This window comes from Aquarana catesbeiana, linkage group LG12 (assembly GCF_042186555.1).
Source record: "Aquarana catesbeiana isolate 2022-GZ linkage group LG12, ASM4218655v1, whole genome shotgun sequence".
In the NCBI taxonomy this organism is placed as follows: domain Eukaryota; kingdom Metazoa; phylum Chordata; class Amphibia; order Anura; family Ranidae; genus Aquarana; species Aquarana catesbeiana.
In genome coordinates, this window is record NC_133335.1 from 223,125,386 (window position 1) to 223,151,892 (window position 26,507).

Sequence of the window (26,507 nt, forward strand, 5' to 3'; positions counted from 1 at the left end):
TTCTCTAACAAACCTCTTAGGGCTTCACAGAACAGCTGTATTTATACTAAGATTAAATTACACACAGGTGGACTCTATTTACTGATTAGGTAACTTCTGATGGCAATTGGTTCCACTAGACTTTAGTTAGGGGTATCAGAGTAAAGGGGAGTAAATACAAATGCACGCCACACTTTTCACATATTTATTTGTAAAAAAATTTGAAAACCATTTATCATTTTCCTTCCACTTCACAATTGTGTGCCACTTTGTGTTGGTCTATCACAGGGATATGCAATTAGCGGACCTCCAGCTGTTGCAAAACTACAAGTCCCATCATGCCTCTGCCTCTGGGTGTCATGCTTGTGGCTGTCAGAGTCTTGCTATGTCTCATGGGATTTGGAGTTCTGCATGAGCTGGAGGTCCGCTAATTGCATATCCCTGGTCTATCACATAAAATTCCAATAAAATACATTTACGTTTTTGGTTGTAACATGACAAAATGTGGAAAACTACAAGGAGTATGAATACTTTTTCAAGGCGCTGTAGAGGATATTTTTTTCTCTATATGGATACATTAGGGGGGGTTAGAATACCCATCATTTGTTTGCTATCTGTGTACCATTGGGGAAATTTTCTTCGCATTTAGTTATACTTTATGACAATATAATACGAATGGTGGTGTAGAACATAGAATACAACAAAAGGAAGACTGAGGATGGAGATGACGGACAGCTCATGTTACATTTTTTTTTATAGAACTAGGCTGTGTAGTTTGTTTTAATCTTAATTTAGTTTAGCCCTCTTTTGTGGGGGTTATGACAGATGGCCCTCCCCAAACATGATAGTGCACTAAACCTGTAGATAAATAAGAGAACCAGAAACTTTGCTAAGTGGAAGAGTGGGTTTGATATTAAAGTTGGCAGTGCCTCCACCCAGTACAGGGCCTCTGTGAACAGAGAGGATTCCCCCTCTGTTCACATATAAATTGGAAGCAAAAGAACTACAGCAGCCAGCATACAACATCAACCATATGTATAAGTATATAGATGCACGCCAGTATAGAATGAATACAAGCTTGATAAGAGTTACATAACTACATAGTGTTGTGCCCAGGGGCGTTGCTAGGTCTACAAAAGATCTTTGGCTAGAGCCCATAGCAGTAAGGTAAAGATTATATTATAATACATTTTTATTATATTTTATATATTATTATTACATCAGGGTCCCCAGAGAGCCCCCCCCCCCACATCAGGGTCCCCATAGAGCCCCCCCCCTCATCAGGGTCCCCAGAGAGCTTCCCCCTTAAATCAGGGTCCCCAGAGAGCTTCCCCCTTACATCAAGGTCCAGAGAGAGCCTCCCTCTCACATCAGAGTCCCAAGAGAGCCTCCCTGTTGCATCTGGGTCCCCAGAGAGCCTCCCCGTTGCATCTGGGTCCCCAGAGAGCCTCCCCCACTTACATCAGGGTCCCCAGAGAGCCTTCCTCTTACATCAGAGTCCCCAGAGAGCCCCCCTGTTGCATCAGGGTCCCCAGAGAGCCTCCCCTACTTACATCAGAGTCCCCAGAGAGCCTCCCCCTTGCATCAGGGTCCCCAGAGAGCCTCCCCCACTTACATCAGGGTCCCCAGAGAGCCCCTCCTTACCTCAGAGTCCCCAGGGAGCTCCCACTTGCATAAGGGTCCCCAGAGAGCCCCCCACTTACATCAGGGTCCCCAAAGAGCCCCCCTTATTTTAGGGTTCCCAGAGAGCCTTCTCCTTACATCAGGGTCCCCAGAGAGCCCCCCTCTACATCAGGGTCCCCAGAGAGCCTCCCGCTTACATCAGGGTCACCAGAGAGCCTCCCATTTATACATCTGGGTCCCCAGAGAGCCCCTTCCTTACATCAGGGTTCCCAGAGAGCCCCTTCCTTACATCACGGTCCCCAGAGAGCCCCTTACATCAGGGTCTCCAGGGAGCCCCCCTTACATCAGGGCCCCAGGGAGCCCCTACTTACATCAGGGTGCCCAGTGAGCTTCTTCCTTACATCAGGGTCCCCAGAGAGCCGTCCCCTTACATCAGGGTCCCCAGAGAGCCCGCCACTTACATCAAGGTCCCCAGAGTGCCCCTCCACTTACCCCCAGAAAGCGCCCGGCTCTCCCGTGCTGCCTGCCTGCTGTCCAGTGCTGCTCGCCACACCCGTGGCCCAGCTGCAGAGAGTCCACGGCCATCTCTGAGAGACTCGGGGCTATGGGCCCAGATTCGGGGGTATAGCCCCAAAAGCCACCCCCTAGCGACGCCACTGGTTGTGCCTCTCCAAACTAAGCACTGCAAGTGTGATCTTTATAACTGATCCAGTTGTGACAAGATGGCTGTAACTTGTGGTCTCAGTAGAATTAGCAGACAGTAACTCGATCCAAATGGCATCTTGCAGATTGAAGAAAGCTTTAATCCAAAAACTTGTGCAGATCATAACAGATGAACATCAGGTTAGCTCCAGCCGAATACAGTACATGTAATGAATAGAGGCTAAAGCATGAAGAAGAAGGGTGGTACTAACTATATAGAGCATCCCCTAGCTATGGAGTAGGGTGGGGACAAAATTTTTAAAAGCAATCAAACAACAACGCATGTCTTACTTGATAGTCTGGTTATAGGAAAAGAAAATGCCGCTCCAGATGAGTGATGGAACCAGGTAGGCCGGGGAATGGACTCCTCCCAGGCATGCTACCCTCGGCTCGCCGGCCATGCAATATGGATAAAAGGAATGGATGGCTGCACACCGAGTTAGTGATGAAACTCTATTCATTACCTAAATAAGCGCAACGTTGCTGTGTAAAATGTGTCTACCTGTACCTGTTTGCCTGTCCTGTGGTGTTATTCATGCTACAGATTTTACAATAAAGAGATTCATCACTAGCTCGGTGTGCAGCCATCCATTCCTTTTATTGATAGTCTGGTTGCAAAAGGACACAAGTCCATCTAGTTCAATGAATAGGAAAAAAATAAAACCACACACAAACAGAAAATCTCCATATGCACAATCCTATACCCACAGTTGATCCATAGGAAGGCAAAAAATCCAAATAAAGCATGATCCAATTTGCTCCAATTTGAAAAAAATCCCTTCCTAATTCTCCAGAAGGCAATCGGATATTCCCAGGATAACCTACCCCTGGTGTTCTTACCAAAAAATATTAGCATCCAGTTATATTTTGTGCATTTAGGAATTAATCTGGGCCTATTTTAAAACAATCTACTGAGCTGGCCAGAACTAGTTCTTGAAGGAGTCCATTCCACATTTTCTAAGCTCTTACTGTGAAGAAGCCTTTTCATATTTGGAGCTTAAATCTCTTTTGCTCCAGATGTAAGGAGTCCCCCTTTGTCCTCTGTGATGACCTTAAAGTGAATAACTCTACAAAAAGTTTACTATATGGACCACAATTGTATTTATACATGTTAATCATATCCCCCCTAATCCTCTCTTCTCAAATGAGAGTCAATTCAGTTCCTCTAATCTTTGCTCATAACTGATCAGTTTGGTTGCCCTTCTGTGCACTTTCTCCAGTTTTTCCTCCAAAACTGAACTGCATATTCCTGATGGGGTCTTATTAATGATTTGTACAGGGGGGCAAAATGATATCTCTCTCTCTCTGGAGTCCATACCTCTCTTAATACAAGAAAGGATTTTGCTTGCTTTAGAAACCACAGCTTGGCATTGCATGCTATTATTGAGCTTATGATCTACCAAAACCCCCAGATCCTTCTCCACCATTGATTCCCCCAGTTGTACTCCCCCTAGTATGTATAATGCATGAATATTCTTAGGCCCCAAGTGCATAACTTTACATTTATCAACATTAAACCTCATTTGCCACTTAGTTGCCCAATTAGACAGTGCAATGAGGTTGGCTTGTAAATTGGAGACATTCTGTAAGGCCGCTACTCCACTGCATAGCTTAGTGTCATCTGCAAAGACAGAAATGTTACTTTTAATCCCAGACCCTATATTATATATAAAGATATTAAAAAAGTAAGGGTCCCAGCACTGAACCTTGGGGTACACCACTGATAACCTTAGACCATTCCGAGTAAGAGTCATTAACCACTACTTTCTGAATTCTGTCTTTTAGCCAGTTTTCTATCCATTTACAAATTGATCTTTCCAAGCCTGTAGACTTTACCTTACACATGAGCCGTGTGTGGGGAACTGTGTCAAATGCTTTTGCAAAATCTAAGTATACCACGTCCACAGCCACTCCAAGGTCCAAGGTTTTACTTACCTCCTCATAAAAAGAAATCAGGTTTGTTTGACAACTTCTGTCTTTCATGAATCCATGCTGTCTGTTGGTTAAAATATTTTTTTCCGCCCCCTGTCTGTCTTGAGACGGAGAGGCACCACGGATGGGCCACCCACTGTGGCCGCAGTTAGGCCGACACCTTGACTCTCAGCCTAATGGGGCATACACACGGTCGGACTTTTCGGCTACAAAAGTCCGACAGGCGCTGACGGACCAAATCCGGCGGCCAATCCGATCGTGTGTGGGCTTCCCCGGACTTTCAGCGGACTTTTCCAGTCACAAATCTGACGGACTTTAGATTTGGAACATGCTTCAAATCTTTACGTCGTAACTCCGCTGGACCCAGAAATCCGCTCCTCTGTATGGTAGTCCGACGGACAAAAACCCACGCTAGGGCAGCTATTGACTACTGGCTATCAACTTCCTTATTTTAGTCCGGTGTACGCCATCACGTACGAATCCGTCTGACTTTTGTGTGATCGTATGTAGGAAAGTCCGTTCGTTAGAAAGTCCGCTGCAAGTCAGCCGCAAGTCCGCCAAAAGTCCATTGAAAGTTTGTCGGACGGGCTGTCGGATTTTTGTAGCCGAAAAGTCCGACCGTGTGTACGCCCCATTAACAAACACCCACATATATGACCTCCTCCGGTTCACAACAGACAGTCTGGTGGAACTGTGCACACATACCTGGATATATATACGTGTAGTTAATAATAGGGATGACTCCAGATGTATGTTGCAGCAACGTCCAGTTGCAGGGTCTCCTGAGGTTGATCCTGATGCAGTGTTCATCTTGGTGTCAGGGACATGAAGACAAGATCTGCTGTGACAAGGAGACCCTTCTGCTGTTGTCCAACCAGCCTGGAATGCAGCTTTTCACCAACAGAAACTGTGGTGTGGCCCTGGAACTGAGAGTCAGCCTATCTACTCTGTACTTAGTCCCTAGTAACATCTAATCTCTAATGCAATCGCACCTCTAACTACCATAAATGGCTGTCAGATTGCCTAATCTGGCTCTAGCTTATGCTGGTTATTGAGCCCTAAACTAAAACTAACCATAGAATCCCAAAGCAGAACGGATAGGGTTAACTAAAATAACAAGAGCTGCGTTATTTCATTATTATCCTTTTATTTATCCTTGATTCCCTTCCCTTAACATTTTTTAAAATTATTTGTATATGAATGGTTTAAGCTTTTTAGGTTTTTGTAACATCAAATTAAAGAGCTCATCGGAGCGCACTTTGACATACTAGCTTTGGGTGATAGAAGACTTCCTCCTGTGGCTGGAGTGTGACATCACCAGCGCTGATGCCGGAGAGATGATGAGACGGGGGGGGGGGAACCCAAAAAAGCTGAAAGCACTGATATAATCTGCAAATGAAAATGAATATGCAAGTGAAAGTGAATCAACTAAATGGAAAGAAAGAAGACAATTCCCTGCCTTTAAAACCACTACCACTTCTACACTGTGCCCAACACTGATATCCTGTACTGCCCTGTTAACCTCCCAGCACTGTGTTGGATGAATCTGTCTTTTTTTTTGGGGGGGGGGTCTTGCTTTTCAGCTACTGGTAGAGCAGCAAATGCCAGGAAGGTAATACTGCCAAACAGGGATATTCTATGTAAAAATCGCACCTCAACTGAGGCCAGGCACTGATGTTGGAAGAGAAGGCCTGGCTCTGCTCTAATTCATCCCAAAGGTGTTCTATCGGGTTGACATCAGGACTCTGTGCAGACCAGTCAAGTTCCTCCACACCAAACTCGCTCATCCATGTCTTTATGGAACTTGCTTTGTGCACTGGTGCGCAGTCATGTTGTATAGATAGCGATGTAGATCCACCAAAGAGGGGGCTAGAGGTTGCCAATCCCAAATTTAATATATAGAGAAGCAAATATCCCCCAGGTAAATGATGAGGGCTTTGAAGGCAACAAGGAAAAAGGGGGGTCTAAACAAAGGTTAATATTAATAATTTATTTATTGGTAATTAGAAAAAAATATATAAAATTATTCATCGCCAGAAATGGAGTACATTAAAAACAGGTGTGCGGTCATGTTGGAACAGGAAGGGGCCATCCCCAAACTGTTCCCACAAAGTTGGGAGCATGAAATTGTCCAAAATGTCTTGGTATGTTGATGCCTTAAGAATTCCTTTCACTGGAACTAAGAGGGCCAAGCCCAACCTCTGAAAAACAACCTCACACCATAATCCCCCCTTCAGCAAATGATTTGGACCAGTGCACAAAGCAAGGTCCATAAAGACATGGATGAGCGAGTTTGGGGTGGAGGAACTTGACTGTCCTGCACAGAGTCCTGACCTCCACCTGATAGAACACCTTTGGGATGAATTAGAGCAGAGACTGCGAGCCAGGCCTTCTCTTCCAACATCAGTGCCTGACCTCACAAATGAGCTTTTGGAAGATTGGCCTAACATTTCCATAGACACAATCTTAAACCTTGTGGACAGCCTTCCCAGAAGAGTTGAAGCTGTTATAGCTGCAAAGGTTCGTCCCTTGTCAGGTGCAAATGGGTGTCTGTGTGTTGTCCTCCTAGTGCTATGCCTGGGAAGACAACACACGGACACCCATTCCCACCTGACAAGGGACGAACCCCCTTTGCGATCTATGGGAAGTCTGTAATTACACCACCCCTTTAAGGTACTCAGTGACGTCTTATCCATATGGTATGATTACACAGTATGGCGTCCGGACATCAGCGACTCCTTTTGTGGGGACCTCCGTAGGGGCTTGTTGGGACCCGGTGACGCCTCACTGGTTCCTCCACTCAGGAATAATTCCATCTTTCTTTTAATATCAACATGGCCATACATTACCTTGATCATCTGAGGTGAAATAGCTGAACACATGTACTTTATCTCCTTTACAACACCCCTGAAGAAAGGTTGTTTAAGTGAAATGCATCAGCTAGAATGGAGACAGTATAACTCCATATATATGCATCAATTAACAAGATGTTTGTAAAATAAGCCAGGAATTTTATTGTTTAGGTTTTCTGTCTTTCTCATTATTGGAACTTTTTTAATATGAAACAATAAACTGATATTTTTTAGGATTCTGGTGTACCGGTTGCCCACAAAGTCCCAATCTCTAGTGGGGGTTCTGGTTCTTTCAATGTTCAACGGGGATGTTGGTAACAGGCACCTGGTTTTGCAATAGTGGAAACATTTTCCAACGAACTTGCTCAAGGTGATGCCAAGCGTTGCAGCCATAACACTTATAAGAAATCGCAATCCGTGTATGGATGGCTCAAACTGGACCACATCCACTAATTATCTTAATTACGGAACAATCCCATATAACTAAAGCTAATCATGATTGCATATATACTCGCATAAGGTAAAGAAAAATAGGGAGACATATCCCTGCCATACTAAAATCCAATCTTTCAAAAAGTGCACAAGTGCACTTAGGGTGTGTCATATGGTCCCCCCAAAGAAGAAGGACCCTTCCCTGACCCCCTGGGGCTCAAGACTCCTGACAGGGGCAAGGCAGATTTAGGTCCACCTAGCCAAAAGGCTTGGCAGACCCTACTCCTCAAGGTCAGTTGATGCCAACCAACAAGTACTAGGTTAAGGGCTCTCCCTAAGAGAACCCCGCCCAAAGGCAGGGGTGGAAGGAACCTGAGGGCCACATATTCTCTCACTAGACATTTGGGTAAGCCCAAAGACCCACACCCTACAATCCAAGTGAAAAAAAGACACATAAATGAGTGCAGGTGATACAAGTGGAGAGAAAATAAATGTAGTGCTAACTCTGAAGAAGCCGCTGGTATATTTGGGTTCTCTGTTCTTCACTTGGCCCTAAACAGAGCACCACTCCTACTGACACCACCAAATTACCTTGGCCGGAGTGTCCCCCGGCAGTCACACAATAAGAATGCACACACACTGTGCTAATATAAACAGATTGTATTTATATCAATAATGAAAAATGGCAGGCAATTCAACAGTTCAGAGAGGTTAAACAGGCTGAATGAATCAACAGAAGAACAATTTAACAAGGATACTCTTTAAGGTATGGCCACCCGCTCTTCAGGACTGAGGATATAAACAATAGCCCTCTGAGTGGGAGATCACTCTCCAACTGAGACATATATGAATAACAAGGAATTGGGCTGGCTAGCTCACTTGTAGGCCCTCAGTCATGAGAGTCTAGGTTTAAACCCGGGAAAATCTGTCAAACCTCCTGTACATCAGTACTTATAAGGAAGATAGTCCTTGGGTACAGATCCATCTGGAAGATTGATTCTTCGGCCGGCTTAGTTGGGGCCCTTATGTTGGCGCGCAGTGAAGGGTGCAGTCCCTTTAAGATTCAGAGAAACAGGATGATTCTCTTTAAGGATGGGTTCCCACTATTGCCGCATGCGGATCACAGCAGGGGTCCGGTGCGTCCCCGTTCAATGTTTCACCATAGAGCCGGTCACAATCTCCTGCTATGCGAATTTTATGTAGGGAAACCCACATCCAATTCTCATAGGTGTGAACCCAACCTAAGAGGCAAAAAAGTGGGCACAGTTAGAGCTGCACGATTCTGGCTAAAATGAGAATCACGATTTTTTTGCCTAAAAGATAGATCACGATTCTCTCACGATTCTCGCGGCATAACATCATCTTTCACATTAAAACAAAAAAAATTGGGCTAACTTTACTGTTTCGTTTTTTTTTTTATTCATTGAAGTGCATTTTTCCCAAAAGATTGCGTTTGAAAGACCGCTGGGCAAATACAGTGTGACATAAAATATTGCAGCAATTGACATTTTATTCCCTAGGGTCTCTGTTAAAAGATATATAATGTTTGGGGGTTCCAAGTCATTTTCTAGCAAAAAATATTGATTTTAACTTAAGAAACAAGTGTCAGAAAAAGATTTAGGCTTTAAGTGGTTAAACTTCCTGCATTTACAGGTTGTTAAAAACTTGGCAGACTGCCTGGATTTTTTTTTTTTCACACAGAAGTTTATCCCTTTGATCTAATAAGGAAGAGTTAGTTACAATTTTTCATGTTAAAAAACTTGGCAGACTGCCAGGATGTTGTTTTCTTTTGACAGCTGAGTGAGCAGATAAGTCTCTCCACTTGTTATATGAAAGAATCGGCAAACTCTGCAATAGAGATCATCAGGGGGGTTGAATCAAGATCACGATTTTGTATAGGTTTTGAATTTGGTAGGAAGTGTCATTTTAAGCTATTGAATTGTAAGCAAGAGTCACTTTAGTTGGTTGAATTGTGAGTAATAGAGTCACTTTAATAAAAAATGACTGCAGACAGAGGTCACAGCTTGACTGAAGAGTATTATTATTTGAAAGGTTGAAGAAAATAAAAAATAAAAATTAAATAAAATACAATCTAATATGGCAGTAAGGTATTTGGATAGATAGTAACGGATGAGCAACTTCTGGTGTGACTCTTCTTTCTCGAGTCCTTGGCACAGTGGTCGCTTTCTGGCCTAAAAACGCATAGATAATTACGGCATACCTGTGGCTGGGATTACTCATTGGAGTATTCAGCTTTTGAAACACAGACCACTCATATCACATATAAACTCAGCACTTCATCTAATGTCTGTAAATATCGTCAATCTCTGCAAACAGCAGTGTGGCCTTAAATCTGTTTTACTGCAGCCCTAAAGTGACACTGTTCTAGAGGGAACAAAGCAGGAAAATAACTGTGAGGTCAATTGCAAAAAAAGTATATTAGGGGATCTGTTGGTATAATACAAATATAATTCAGGAGATTTAAAGTGTTTGTAGAGGCTGAAGGTTTTTTACCTTCATGCATTATATGCATGAAGGAAAAAAACCTTCTGTGTGCAGTGACCCCGCAATCCTCAACTGAGCCCTCTCCAATCCAGTGATATCACACTAGCCTGGGCTGTATAGGAGCTCTACCTCCTCATTGGCAGAGACATCAGCGGAAGCCTATTGGCTCCCACTGCTGTCAATCACAGCCAGTGAGCCAATGAGGAGGAGGGGGAGGGAGGCGAGGCGCGGCTCTATGTGTCTTATGGACGAATAGAGCAGCAGCTTAGGAGCAAGCTGCTTTCTCTGGGGGGCACTGCTCGAGGGGGAGGAGCCAGGAGCGCCGGCTGGGGACCCGAAAATGAAAAGGTTCAGGGGTGTTGTGTGAAAAACCACTTTACTAAGCAGGTAAGTGTAACATGTTTGTTATTTAAAAAAATAAATACATTAAGCTTTAATAGCATTTTAATGATGGTTTTTCTGACGGAATTGCGCTCAAGCTTGGCTTGCATTCACGTGGTCACACAAAAGTTTTCCGAACTTTCGACTGTCAAGAACGCGGTGACGTACAACACTACGACGAGCCGAGAAAATGAAGTTCAATGCTTCCGAGCATGCGTCGAATTGTTTCCGAGCATGCGTGATTTTTTGCGCGTACGAAATGCATACAGACGAACGCATTTTCGGATAGAAACTTTTTCCGACCGAAAAATAGAGAACCTGCCCCCAATCTTTTGCTGGCTGGAATTCTGCCAGCAAAAGTCAGATGGAGCATAATACACACGGTCGAAATTTCTGACCAAAAGCTCACATCCGACTTTTGCTGGCAGAATTTCTGATCGTGTGTACGGGGCATAAGGTGAAAGAGCTCGCTATGTAATGTCACACCTGTCCTGCAAATTGTGGTGCGATGTCAGTGAAAACATCTAATCTTGTCTAAATCAGATACAGCAGATCAGAAATCATACTCTATATGCAGATATGTTGTCATTGCCTTTGTAGGACTTCCTTTTCACTTCCTTTTTGGTTAATGTGGATAGTTTTCAGTACGTCTCCGTACATTAAGATTAATAAACCAAGAGACTGATCTCACTGATGTGAAAACATCTTGACAAAAAATTTGGGTAAGGGAAAGTAAAAGCTCAGGAAGAGACCATATTCACACACTTCACTTTTGTGACATCTTGTAATAGGTTCCCTCTTGGTGTATAAAAGCGCAGTAGTGAAGATGGAGCTCAGAACACTGCAAGGACCAAAGAGGACCAGAATCCTGAGGACACTGCAAAGACCAAAGAAAAAAAGGACCAAGTCTACAGAGCAGTCCAAAAGACACAGGTAAGAACCATCCTCCCTGCTCCAATACATCGTCTTCTACATGAAAATATACATATAATGTACAATATCTATATGTTGTTTTTACCAGCCGCAATGACCACCACATACTCTTGGACAATTCTCATCTTCGTGAGCCTCAGCTTCATTTCCTCTGCCCAATCCTGCAAATGGCTCCATCGAAACCAAGACCATGTGAACAAAGAGCTTTTGCGCAACATTAACCAGATGGTGAGTTCCAGACAGTTCTTTTCTCTGTCCATCCCTGGCGTGTTATCTTCAGTGTTCCCTCAAATCGAAATGCTGAAACCCTCAACCTCTTCTCTTCTTCCCTCTCCTTTCTGGGCCCTTGCCTCCCTCTGCTAAACCATAAATGTTGGTTCATGCCACCTCTGGGTCTGTCCACTCCAGTCATGGAGGTGATGCCACCCTGCCATTTCTCTACTTTCTACATCTCAGTCATGAACCTCTCTTCTAATCTCTCTTCTTCTTGATTCTGCTGTACATTTTTTTTTACGGGATTGTGGACATTAAATGTATCAGTGAGAGTATCTATCATACTATGCATTACAGACTCAAGATTCTTCAGTCGTCTGTCTCAATAGTAGTTCCAGGCTTCCTGATATAAAGCAGCTCTACAACATCACTAAGGTAAGAGAATTGCCATGTTGGAAAGAGGGACTAGTATGGAAGACATTCACTTCCAAAGCTGATCAGACCCACTAGCAAGAACAATATGATCAGTGCTGCCAAAAGATCATGTAAGGCTTTACGTGCAGAGAGCATGAAGAACTAATTGGTTTACCAATGTGATTTTTTCCAGAATGCATTTTTTTCTTTTTGGATAAACTTGTGAGCTTTATAGTAGGTTCAAAAAAGTTTTAGCTCAACTTCATGTAAAATCTTTTTATTTTGGGTAGAGTAGATGAAGGGTTTGATCATCTTTAATGTTTTTATGATTTGTCTGGATCCCCATTGGGGAAATTTCCTCATGCTGACTGTCCTGAGGGCACCTCATATTCCAGAATGCAATAGGGTGTCACAGGGACAAGAAGTGATGGTAAATTTCTCCAGCAACAAAAACACAAAGATTCAGATCTCCTTATTTCCTGACCTTGTTTAACACAGATAAAGAGCGAGGCAAAATCTGAGTCAATGAGATCACATGCAGCAATAGAAAACTGAATAAAACTTCTATCTCTAGCGTTGTCCCAATAAAACAAGGGTTCATCTGGATGGGAAATGAGCTCATCACATAGTACTAATGCCATCTTCTCAATTGTAAAGTATTTTATGATGTATGAATTGTCCTAGGTTGAGTCTGCGGCCATCGCTGTGCATGAAGTCGCCAATCAAATCCTCCAGTTCTGTGGGAAATACAAGGAGAAGTTTGGCCATGATTGTCCATCCTGGGAGAAGCTTCAGGGGTACCTCAACTACCAGAAAGAGCAGCTGTCTGACTGTGTAAGTGTCCAGGTTACTACCCCCAGCTCATTCCCCCAGGCCTACAGAGATGGGAAAGTTGTATATGGATGTTTTCTATCTTCCAGATCCCAGAGGGAGCAGAAAACCAGCTCTTCATACAGGGAATCAGCCAGCAATTCATTACCCTGCAAAGGATCCTAGATGAGCAAGTAAGTCACCCTCCTTTCCTTCACTTATTAAAAGATCAATTTGTCCATGGATCCTCATGGGAGGAGTTCTAAGATAAACACAGCAATTCAGTTGAGGGGGATAAGAAAAGAGCAGATGGTTCAATAAATTTTTTTTTTAACAAAAATGAGCAGACAGCTGATTTCTTGATGGATGGATGTCACCAGCAGATTATCCTTTGGTTTATCTGTCTCTTTGTGTCTATGGTTCCCTCATACACACATTAACATTTATCCCATTATATTCCACAGGACAACAAGGTATGCGCTCAGAAAATTGCTTTCGCTGAAATCTGGAGGAATCTCCTGCTGAGCAGTCGGCTCTCATCTAAAATGAGAAAACAACACAATCCTTTCCTAACTCCGTAACTGAGTTCACTGAAAAGAAATTTTTTATTTTTTATTTTTTATGTATTATGTGATTTATGTATGAGTTCACTGAAAATTTGACACTGAAAAAAGAAATAACTATATATTTATGTATTTATTTATTTTATATAAAATTGTGAGTGTATTTTATTATTATATTTATTTCTAAGTGTAGTTTTTATATTGACTTGACAAAAGATTAATAAAAAAATTACTTATTCAGTAAGTGTCGGCTGGTAATTATGTAATGGTGACAAATAACACTTAAAGTAGACCATAATTCGTTCCAGAAGCATGCTTGTAATCCAAAGCACTCTTATATCAAAGCAAATTTTCCCATAAGAAATAATGGAAACTCCGATAATTCGTTCCACAACCATTTTTGCATATAAAAATGATCAAAATATGACCAAAATCTATTAATACTGTATAGTACTGTAGTAGGAATACTGTACTGTACTGTACCTCTGTGTTTTAAAAAAAAAAGAAGAATCACAGTTTTAATGTAAAAAAAAAAAGAATTACACTCGCAATGTTAAGGAGTCTGGAGCTCATCCATGTAAAGCCGCTGTGTATATGTACAGTAAAGCTGCTGGTGTACAGTATACAGCGATGTATGTGGCCAGAGGTGCGGGGGTAATGGTGGCTCCCAGCTCTTCCTGGAGAACTTAGAAACACTCGGGTACTGTTGACATCATTTCTGGGTGCTACACATGTAACGACCGCCCAGTGGCGGCTGGTGCTCAAAATTTTTTGGGGGGGCGCAAACAAACTGAAAAAAAACCAAAAACATCAATTGCAGTCAATGTGCCCATCAAACGCAGCCACTGTGCCCTTCAAACGCAGCCACTGTGCCCATCAAATGCAGCCACTGTGCCCATCAAACGCAGCCACTGTGCCCATCAAACGCAGCTACTGTGCCATCAAACGCAGCTACTGTGCCCATCAATTGCTGCCAGTGTGCCCATCAATAGCCGCTACTGTGCCCCATCAAATGCTGCCAGTGTGCCCATCAATAGCCGCTACTGTGCCCCATCAATTGCTGCCAGTATGCCCATCAATTACTTCTACTGTGCCCCATCAAATGCTGCCAGGGTGCCCATCAATAGCCGCTACTGTGCTCCATTGAATGCTGCCAGTGTGCATCGCCCGGCACTTACCTGTCTCGCAGCGGGTCAGTGGCGGTGTCCTGCACGCTCCTCGATGTCTTCTTCCATGCTCTCTATCAGGCATCCAATCACAGCGCCTGACGTTTCAGCCAATCAGGTGACAGGTAACAGGCCCGAGCACCTGATTGGCTGAGAGGCGGTTCAGCGTTAGCAAAGCGAATTCCTTCGCTTTGCTAACACACAGCTGAGTGAACAGGTGCTTCCAAAAAACACCCCGCCGCTGTAATTCAGGTGCCCGGCGCCCGAAAAGGGTCCGGACACCTGAATAGGGGGTGTCTGCGGCGACCATAGATAGATTCATGCAATGCATGAATCTATCTATGGTGATAGAGCGGTGCCAGGAGAGAAGGGGCGCCGCTCCTGCGCCCTTTATGGACGCACCGCCACTGCGCCCGCCCCACCCAGCTGGGAGTGTCTCTGGGTGTCTCCAAGTGTCTCCAGGAAGCGCTGGGAGCCTCCATCGGCCGAACCTCTGGCCACATACAACGCTGTACTGTATACTGTACACCAGCGTCTATACTGTACATATACACAGCGGCTTTACATGGATGAACACCACACTCCTTAACATTGTGAGTGTAATTCTTTTGTTTTTACAGTAAAACTACTCCTCGTATATCAAGACAGCGCTCCTATATCAAGACAGCACTCGTATATCAAGACAGCACTCGTATATCAAGACAGCGCTCCTATATCAAGACAGCGCTCGTATATCAAGACAGCGCTCCTATATCAAGACAGCGCTCGTATATCAAGACAGCGCTCGTATATCAAGACAGCTCAAGACAGCGCTCGTATATCAAGACAGCGCTCGTATATCAAGACAGCTCAAGACAGCGCTCGTATATCAAGACAGTGCTCGTATATCAAGACAGTGCTCGTATATCAAGACAGCGCTCGTATATCAACACAGCGCTCGTATATCAAGACAGCGCTCGTATATCAAGACAGTGCTCGTATATCAAGACAGCGCTCGTATATCAAGACAGCGCTCGTATATCAAGATAGTGCTCGTATATCAAGACAGCGCTCGTATATCAAGGCAGCGCTCGTATATCAAGGCAAAATTTTTTTAAAAATGTTGCTCGTCTTTCAAAACGCTCGTATACCACGTTACTCGCAAACCAAGGGATTGCTATATTTGTTTTTCTATATTGGATACATTAAGGGAGGGTTATAATACCCATCATTTATTTTGCCATCTGTATCCCATTGGGGAAATTTGGACACACAGGACACGGCTGATGACTGATCTGAGTACTGGCTCGCTGCCAGTACCATGTGACCACCGTAACCAATCACAGCAGGTCACATGACAGTTGTAAACAATGGCTTCGTTTCATGCCATCCATTAAATACAACTGTGATTGGTCAGTGTGATCACATGGTACAGACAGGGCCAATCACAGTCCATCTGTACCACGTGATTAACGTTGGCCAATCACAGGTAATCAAAACAAAACTGTGTAAATGCATCAGTTTCATTCAGTAAAATGCTTGCTTATAGCAATGTAATGCATTGCTATTTGCAAACATAATGTTTAAAAAAAAAAAAAAAAAAATCCTGATCACTTGCCCAGAGTAGTACAATGTTACTATGGTAAAATTATTGTGCTCTGGTAACAGTGGGTTTAAAAAAAAAAAATCGTAAAAAAAAAGAAAAAGATGTAATACAAATATAAAAAAAATTTTTTAAAAATATTAAAATTGTTTGTTTTTTTTCGTACTGTCACCAGTCAGTGTCCCTGATTACTGCCACACCTGTTTTATGATAACACTGTATTTCAGCGGTGACAATATGTTTAAAAAAAACTATTTTTTTTTTTCATCTCTTCATTTTCTAAAAAATTCTGACAAAAATTACAACTTTAAATGCCTCTTACTAAAGACCTTGGACTGTCTACCTTCCAAAAAGGGGTAATTTGGGGGATATTTGTACTGTCCTGGCGTTTTTTTCGGGCTTCAAGAAATGAGATAGGCCGTCAGTACATCAGGATTGATCGAATTTCCGATATATCCCATAGTTTGTGGACTAAATAATCTACACAGGTCTGGGTTATTTTCACCAAAGAAATGTAGCAGAATACATTGTAACTACTTCAGCCCCGGAAGATTTTGGCTGCTGCTCAATGACCAGGCCATTTTTTGCGATTTGGCAATGCGTCGTTTTAACTGACAATTGCGCGGTCGTGCGACGCTGTACCCAAGCAAGATTGACAACCTTTTTTTTCTACAAATAGAGCTTTCCTTTGGTGGTATTTGATCATCTCTGTTGCTTTTTTTGTTTTTTGACTGCGCAATTGTCATTCAAAGTGCGACAATGCTGAAAGCTGAAAATTCCATACCTCTCTTAATACAAGAAAGGCCTTTGTTCGCTTTGGAAACCACAGATTGGCATTGCATGTTATTATTGAGCTTATGATCTACCAGAACCTCCAGATCCTTCTCCACTATGGATCCCCCCCAGTTGTACTCCCCCTAGTATGTATGATGCATGCATATTCTTAGCCCCCCAAGTGAATAACTTTACATTTACATCAACATTAAATCTCATTTGCCACATAGTTGCCCAATTAAACAGAACATTGAGGTCGGCTTGTAAGTTGGTGACATCCTGTAAGGACGTTATTTCACTGCATCGCTTGGTGTCATCTGAAAATAGTGAAAGGTTACTTTTAATCCCAGATCCTATATCATTTATAAATATAGTAAAAAGTAAGGGTCCCAACACTGAATGTTGGGGTACACCACTGATACTCCTCACCTGGTTGCCGCCACACGCGCTGGACACCATCTGAACCAAATAAGTTTATCTTGGTCTCATCAGACCACAGGGCATGGTTCCAGTAATCCATGTCCTTAGTCTGCTTGTCTTCAGCTAACTGTTTGCAGGTTTTCTTGTGCATCATCTTTGGAAGAGGCTTCCTTCTGGGATGACAGCCATGCAGACAAATTTGATGCAGTGTGCGGCGTATGGTCTGAGCACTGACAGGCTGACCCCCCCACCCCTTCAACCTCTGCAGCAATGCTGGCAGCACTCATACGTCTATTTCTTAAAGTGGTTGTAAACCCACGAAAAAAAAAAAAAAAACCTGCAAGACAAAGGCATAATGAGCTGGTAGGCTATGCCTACCAGCTCATTACTCACCTTAGATCGACACCCCCGCAGCAGTCCCGGCACACTGCTCTGCCCGGTGACATGTCTCTTGGAGTTATTTTTGGGTATCGCGGGCTCTGGCGCTGTGATTGGCCGGAGCCGCGATGATGATGACAATGGATATCTCCTAAACCGTGTAGGTTTAGGAAATATCCATGGTAGCGACAGGTAAGCCTTATTATAGGCTTACCTGTAGTGAAAACTGGTCAGTAAGGGTTTACATCCACTTTAAAGATAACCTCTGGATATGACGCTGAGCACGTCCACTCAACCTCTTTGGTCAGCCATGGTGAGGCCTGTTCTGAGTGAAACCCGTCCTGTTAAATCGCTGTATGGCCTTGGCCACCGTGCTGCAGCTCAGTTTCAGGGTCTTGGCAATCTTCTTATAGCCTAGGCCATCTTTATGTAGAACAACAATTCTTTGTTTCAGATCCTCAGAGAGTTCTTTGCCATGAGGTGCCATGTTGAACTTCCAGTGAGCAGTATGAGAGAGTGAGAGCGATAACACCAAATTTAACACACCTGCTCCCCATTCACACCTGAGACCTTGTAACACTAACGAGTCACATGACATCGGGGAGGGAAAATGGCTAATTGGGCCCAATTTGGACATTTTCACTTAGGGGTGTACTCACTTTTTTGTTGCCAGCGGTTTAGACATTAATGGCTGTGTGTTGAGTTATATTGAGGGGACAGCAAATTTACACTGTTATACAAGCTGTACACTCACTACTTTACATTGTAGCAAAGTGTCATTTCTTCAGTGTTGTCACATGAAAAGATAGCATAAAATATTTACACAAATGTGAGGGGTGTACTCACTTTTGTGAGATACTGTATTTTTGTATTTTTCCTTCTTTTGGTTGAAGTAGATGGACTTTTTTCAGCCAGACTAACTATGTAACTACGGAATGCAGCTTTTCACAAACAGAAACCGTGATGTGGCCCTGGAATTCAGAATCAGCCTATCTCCTCTGTATTTAGTCCTTAGTAGCATCTCTCTCATGGAACTGTATCTCCAACTACCAGAAGTGGTTGTCAGATCTGCCTAATCTGGCTCTAGCCTATGCTGGTTATTGAGCCCTAAACTAAAACTAGCCAGAGAATCCCAGAGCAGAAGGGATAGGGTTAACTAAAATAACAGGAGTTGCATATTTAGTTGTTTTACCCTTAAATTTTTAATTCAAACTTTTAGTTAATACTAATTATTTTATATTATGCTTTTATTCATCCTTGATTCCCTTCCCATAGCACTTTTTAAATTCTTTGTTTATAATTGGTTTAACTGCTTGCCCACCATCGCACACAGATATACGTCGGCAGAACGGCACAGGCAGGCGAATGGGCGTACAGGTACGTCCCTTTAAATTTGCCGCCTTTCGGGCGAGCGCGAAGCGTGCCCGCGGGTCCCAGGAACTCGATGTTCTCCGGCGGCCCGCGATTGCGGTGTGGAGAGGCAGAACGGGGAGATGCCTATGTAAACAAGGCATTTCCCCGTTCTAGCTTGTGTCATGACAGAGATCTACTGCTTCCTGTCATCGGGAGCCGTGATCGCTGTCATGTCAGTGGTAGCCCCTCCCCCCCCACAGTTAGAATCCCTCCCTAGGACACGCTTAACTCCTTCATCACCCCCTAGTGGTTAACCCCTTCCCTGCCAGTGTCATTTACACAGTAATCAGTGCATTTTTATAGCACTGTATAAATGACAATGGTCCCAAAATAGTGTCAAAAGTGTCCGATGTGTCCGCCATAATGTCGCAGTCACGATAAAAATTGCAGATCGCCTCCATTACTAATAAAAAAAAATGAATAATAAAAATGCTATAAAACTATCCCCATTTTGTAGACGCTATAACTTTTGCGCAAACCAATCAATATACGCTATGTAGAAGAAGACGTATCGGCCTAAACTAAGGAAAAAAAATAATTTTTTTTATATATTTTTGGGGGATATTTATTATAGCAAAAAGTAAAAAATATTGCTTTTTTTTTCAAAATTTTCGCTCTTTTTTTTTGTTTGTAGCGCAAAAAATAAAAGCCGCAGAGGTGATCAAATACCACCAAAAGAAAGTACTATTTGTAGGGGAAAAAAGAACGTAAATTTTGTTTCGGAGCCATGTCGCACGACCGCGCAATTGTCAGTTAAAGCGACGCAGTGCCGAATCGCAAAAAGTGCTCTGGTCAGGAAGGGGTTAAAATCTTCCGGGGCTGAAGCGGTTATGTTTGAGTTTAGGTTTTTGTATTGTTGAATTAAGGGCTCGGGGGGGGGGGGCACACTTTGGCATGCTTGCCTTGGGTGGTAGAGGACGGGGCCGGAGTGTGACATCACCAGCGCTAATACCGGAGGGATGATGAGACGGGGGGGGGGGGAGGGGAGGAGGAAACCCAAAAAAGCTGAAAGCGCTGATGTAATCTGCAAATGAAAATGAATATGAAAGCAAATCAACTGAATGGAAAGAAAGAAGACAATCCCCTGCCTTTAACACCACTGCCACTTCTACACTGTGCCCAACACTGATATCCTGTACTGCCCTGTTATCTCCCCAGCACTGTGTTGTATAAATTTGTCTTTTTTTGGGGGGGGGGGGTCATGTCCCTTTCCTTCCCCGCCAGACACTTGTTCACACCTGCAGCAGTCTCTACAGCCCGTAGCGCAGCAAATGCCAGGCATTTAGAAGGTGATACAGCCAAACAGGGATATTCTATGTAAATATCGCACCGCAAACACCAGCCAAGCATTTGGCTCAATCATACATTGTAGCGTTATTCACTTAAATGGGTTGCATTTGGCAGCGGCGCGGCAAATGCAACATGGGGTATAATTTTTGCCATGACAATGAACCAAAGCATTGTGGCCGCAGCATGTTTAAGATCCTGAATGGCTGCATGCTATCTTTTAGGAGGGCGGTTGGGTGGTGGTAAAACTGTGGCTTAACCGCCTGTTTTTTACTACACCCGCCACCCATGTGAATGAGGGTGAATAAAGATTGTGAACTGAGGTAATGAACGCAGGTTGGGCACTGTGAACAGAAGTCAACTCACAAAAAAAAAAAAAAAATTAATCAATCATCTCATGTTCTAGCCACTTGATATTTAACAAATGTACAATATTAGAATTGAAATACACTATATTAGCAAAAGTATTGGGACACCTGCCTTTACACGCACATGAACTTTAATGGCATCCCAGTCTTAGTCCGCAGGGTTCAATATTGAGTTGGCCCACCCTTTACAGCTATAACAGCTTCAACTCTTCTGGGAAGGTTTAGGAGTGTGTCTATGGGAATGTTTGACTTTTCTTCCAAAAGCACATTTGTGAGGTCAGGCACTGATGTTGGACGAGAAGGCCTGGCCCTGCTCTATTTCATCCCAAAGGTGTTCTGTTGGGTTGAGGTCAGGACTCTGTGCAGGCCAGTCAAGTTCCTCCACCCCAAACTCGCTCAGCCATGTCTTTATGGACCTTGCTTTGTGCACTGGTGCGCAGTCATGTTGGAACAGGAAAGGGTCATCCCCAAACTGTTCCCACAAAGTTTGGAGCATGAAATTGTCCACAATGTCTTGGTATGCTGCAGCCTTATAAGTTCCTTTCACTGGAACTAAGAGGGCCAAGCCCAACCCCTGAAAAACAACCCCACACCATAATCCCCCTCCACCAAATGATTTGGACCAGTGCCCAAAGTAAGACATGGATGAGCGAGTTTGGGGTGGAGGAACTTGACTGGCCCACACAAAGTCCTGACCTCAACCCGATAGAAAACCTTTGGGATATATTAGAGCGGAGACTGCGAGCCAGGCCTTCTGGTCCATCATCAGTGCCTGACCTCACAAATGAGCTTTTGGAAGATTGGCCAAACATTCCCATAGACACCCTCCTAAACCTTGTGCACAGCCTTCCCAGAAGAGAGTTAAATCTGTTACAGCTGCAAAGGTTCGTCCCTTGTCAGGTGCAAATGGGTGTCTGTGTGTTGTCCTCCTAGTGCTATGCCTGGGAAGACAACACACGGACACCCATTCCCACCTGACAAGGGACGAACCCCCTTTGCGGTCTATGGGAAGCCTGTAATTACACCACCCCTTTAAGGTACTCAGTGACGTCTTATCCATATGGTATGATTACACCGTATCTAATGATCATTTGGCGTCCGGACATCAGCGACTCCGCGACGCCTCACTGGTTCCTCCACTCATCTTTCTTTTAATATCAACATGGCCATACATTACCTTGATCATCTGAGGTGAAATTGCTGAACACATGTACTTTATCTCCTTTACAATACCCCTGAAGAAAGGTTGTTTACCTGAAATGCGTCGGGTAGAATGGAGACAGCATAACTCTATGTATATGCATCAATTAACAAGATGTTTGTAAAATAAGCCATGAATTTTATTGTTTAATATTTTCTGTCTTTCTCATTATCGGAACTTTTTTAATATGAAACAATAAACTGATAATTTTTAACATAGGATTCTGGTGTACTGGTCGCCCACAAAGTCCCAATCTCTAGTGGGGGTTCTGGTTCTTTCAATGTTCAACGGGGATGTTGGCAACAGGCACCTGGTTTTGCTATAGTGAAAACATTGTCCAATGGACTTTCTCAAGGTGATGCCGAGCGTTGCAGCCGTAACATTCCTGAAATCGCGATGCATATATGGATGGCTCAAACTGGACCGCATCCACTAATGATCTATATAACTGACCTATATAACTAAAGCTGCCATCATTATTGCATACATACTTGCATAAGGTAAAGAAAAATAGGGAGACATATCCCTGCCATACTAATATCCAATCTGTCAAAAAGTGCACTTAGGGTGTGTCATATGGTTCCCCCCCCCAAAGAAGAAGGACCCTTCCCTGACCCCCTGGGGCTCAAGACTCCTGACAGGGGCAAGGCAGATATAGGTCCACCTAGGCAAAAGGCTTGGCAGACCCCACTCCTCAAGGTCAGTTGATCCCAACCATCAAGTACTAGGTTAAGGCCTCCCCCTAAGAGAACCCACCCCAAAGGCAGGGGTGGAAGGAACCTGAGGGCCACATATCCTCCCACTAGACATTAGGGTAAGCCCAAAGACCCACACCCTACAATCCAAGTGAAAAAAGACACAGACATGATTGCAGGTGATACAAGTGGAGAGAAAATAAATGTAGTGCTAACTCTGAAGAAGCCGCTGGTATATTTGGGTTCTCTGTTCTTCACTTGGCCCTAAACAGATCTCCACTCCTACTGACACCACCAAATTACCTTGGCCGGAGTGTCCCCCGGCAGTCACACAAGAATGCTCCGTACACACGGTCGGATTTTCAGACGGAAGATGTTGTCGAAAATTACAACCGTGTGTAGGCTCCATCGGACATTTTCCATCGGAATTTCCATCACACAAAATTTAAGACCTGGATCTCAAATTTTCCGACAACAAAATCCGTTGTCGGAACTTCCGATCGTGTGTACAGAATTCCGATGCACAAAGTTCCACGCATGCTCGGAATCAAGCAGAAGAGCCGCACTGGCTATTGAACTTAATTTTTCTCGGCTCGTCGTACGTGTTGTACGTCACCGCGTTCTTGATGTTCGGAATTTCTGACAAGATTTGTGCGACCGTGTGCATGCAAGACAAGTTTGAGCCAACATCCGTCGGAGAAAAAACATTGTTGTCGGAAAAATCCTATCGTGTGTGCAGGGCAGAATTTTGTTGTCGGAAAATCCTATCGTGTGTGCAGGGCAGAAGAATTCACACACACTGTGATAAAATAAACGACCAGATTGTATTCATATCAAAAAAATGGCAGACAATTCAACAGTTCAGAGAGGTTAAACAGGCTGAATGAATCAACACAAGAACAATTTAACAAGGATACTCTTTAAGGTTTGGCCACCCGCTCTTCAGGACTGAGGATATAAACAATAGCCCTCTGAGTGGGAGATCACTCTCCAACTGAGACATATATGAATAACAAGGAATTGGGCTGGCTTGTAAGCCCTCAGTCAAGAGAGTCTGGGTTTAAACCTGGGAAAATCTGTCAAACCTCCTGTACATCAGTACTTATAAGGAAGATAGTCCTTGGGTACAGATCCTGGAGATCCATCTGGAAGTTTGATTCTTAGGCAGGCTTAGTTGGGGCCCTTATGTTGGCATGTAGTGAAGGGTGCAGTCCCTTTAAGATTCAGAGAAACAGGATGATTCTCTTTAAGGATGGGTTCCCACTATTGCCACATGTTGATCACAGCAGGGGTCCGGTGCGTCCCCATTCACCATTTCACCATAGAGCCGGTCACAATCTCCTGCTATGCGAATTTCATGTAGGGAAACCCACATCCAATTCGCATAGGTGTGAACCCAACCTAAGAGGCAAAAAAGTGGGCACAGTTAGAGCTGCACGATTTTGGCTAAAATGAGAATCACGTTTTTTTTGTTTAGAAGATAGATCACGATTCTCTCACGATTCTCGCGGCATAACATCATCTTTCACATTAAAACAAAAAAATTGGGCTAACTTTACTGTTTCGTTTTTTTTTTTTTTATTCATTGAAGTGTATTTTTCCCAAAAGATTGCGTTTGAAAGACCGCTGGGCAAATACAGTGTGACATAAAATATTGCAGCAATTGACATTTTATTCCCTAGGGTCTCTGTTAAAAGATATATAATGTTTGGGGGTTCCAAGTCATTTTCTAGCAAAAAATATTGATATTAACTTAAGAAACAAGTGTTAGAAAAAGATTTAGGCTTTAAGTGGTTAAACTTCCTGCATTTACAGGTTGTTAAAAACTTGGCAGACTGCCTGGATTTTTTTTTTTTCACACAGAAGTTTATCCCTTTGATCTAATAAGGAAGAGTTAGTTACAATGTTTCATGTTAAAAACTTGGCAGACTGCCCGGATGTTGTTTTCTTTTGATAGCTGAGTGAGCAGATAAGTCTCTCCACTTGTTATATGAAAGAATCGTCAAACTCTGCAATAGAGATCGTCAGGGGGGTTGAATCGAGATCACGATTTTGTATAGGTTTTGAATTTGGTAGGAAGTGTCATTTTAAGCTATTGAATTGTAAGCAAGAGTCACTTTAGTTGGTTGAATTGTGAGTAATAGAGTCACTTTAATAAAATATGACTGCAGACAGAGGTCACAGCTTGACTGAAGAGTATTATTATTTGAAAGGTTGAAGAAAATAAAAAATAAAAATTAAATAAAATACAATCTAATATGGCAGTAAGGTATTTGGATAGATAGTAACGGATGAGCAACTTCTGGTGTGACACTTCTTTCTCGAGTCCTTGGCACAGTGGTCGCTTTCTGGCCTAAAAACGCATAGATAATTACGGCATACCTGTGGCTGGGATTACTCATTGGAGTATTCAGCTTTTGAAGCACAGACCACTCATATCACATATAAACTCAGCACTTCATCTAATGTCTGTAAATATCATCAATCTCTGCAAACAGCAGTGTGGCCTTAAATCTGTTTTACTGCAGCCCTAAAGTGACACTGTTCTAGAGGGAACAAAGCAGGAAAATAACTGTGAGGTCAATTGCAGAAAAAGTACTGTATTTATTGGCGTATAACACTCACTTTTTCACAATGAAAATCAGGTGCAAATAGCGCGTGCGTGTTATACGCCGATACTTCAATTTTAGCTGCCTCCGAGGGGACAGGGAGGGGGGCGGGACGAGCACTGTCAGATTACATACAGTGAGAATCTCCTGTTTACTTGGTGGCCTCTATAATAGGAAGTCCTGTCTCCTGGGCAGCCATTGGACCAGTGTTCTGTCTATCAAAGGAGATTCTCACTGTATGTAATCTGTCGGCGCTCATCTCGCCCCCCTCCCTTTCCCCTTTAGGCTGCAGATGGGCAATGATCAGGCTGCACTGATGGCAATGGTGAGGCTGCTGCATTGATGGCAATGGTGAGGCTGCTGCATTGATGTGGACTGATGAGGCTGCATTTATGGCACTTGTGAGGCTGCAGATAGGCACTGACCCTTATTTTGCTCCAAAGTTCCTTATTTAAAATTTACGTTTTTTTCCTGAAACTTCCCTCTTAAAATGAATGTGCGTGTTATATGCCTGTGCGTGTTATACACTGATAAATACGGGTATATTAGGGGATCTGTTGGTGTAATACAAATATAATTCAGGAGATTTAAAGTGTTTGTAGAGGCTGAAGGTTTTTTACCTTCATGCATTATATGCATGAAGGAAAAAAACCTTCTGTGTGCAGTGACCCCGCAATCCTCAACTGAGCCCTCTCCAATCCATTGATATCACACTAGCCTCGGCTGTATAGGAGCTCTCCCTCCTCATTGGCAGAGACATCAGCCGAAGCCCATTGGCTCCCACTGCTGTCAATCACAGCCAGTGAGCCAAAGAGGAGGGGAGGGGAGGCGAGGCGCGGCTCTATGTGTCTTATGGACGACTAGAGCAGCGGCTTGGAAGCAAGCTGCTTTCTCTGGGGGCACTGCTAGAGGGGGAGGAGCCAGGAGCGCCGGCTGGGGACCCGAAAAGAAAAGGTTCAGGGGTGTTGTGTGAAAAACCACTTTACTGAGCAGGTAAGTATAACATGTTTGTTATTTAAAAAAATAAATACATTAGGCTTTAATAGCATTTTAATGATGGTTTTTCTGACGGAATTCCGCTCAAGCTTGGCTTGCATTCACGCGGTCACACAAAAGTTCTCTGAACTTTCGACTGTCGAGAACGTGGTGACGTACAACACTACGACGAGCTGAGCATGCGTCGAATTGTTTCCAAGCATGCGTGATTTTTTGCGCGTTCGAAATGCATACAGACGAACGCATTTTCGGATAGGAACTTTTTCCGACCGAAAAATA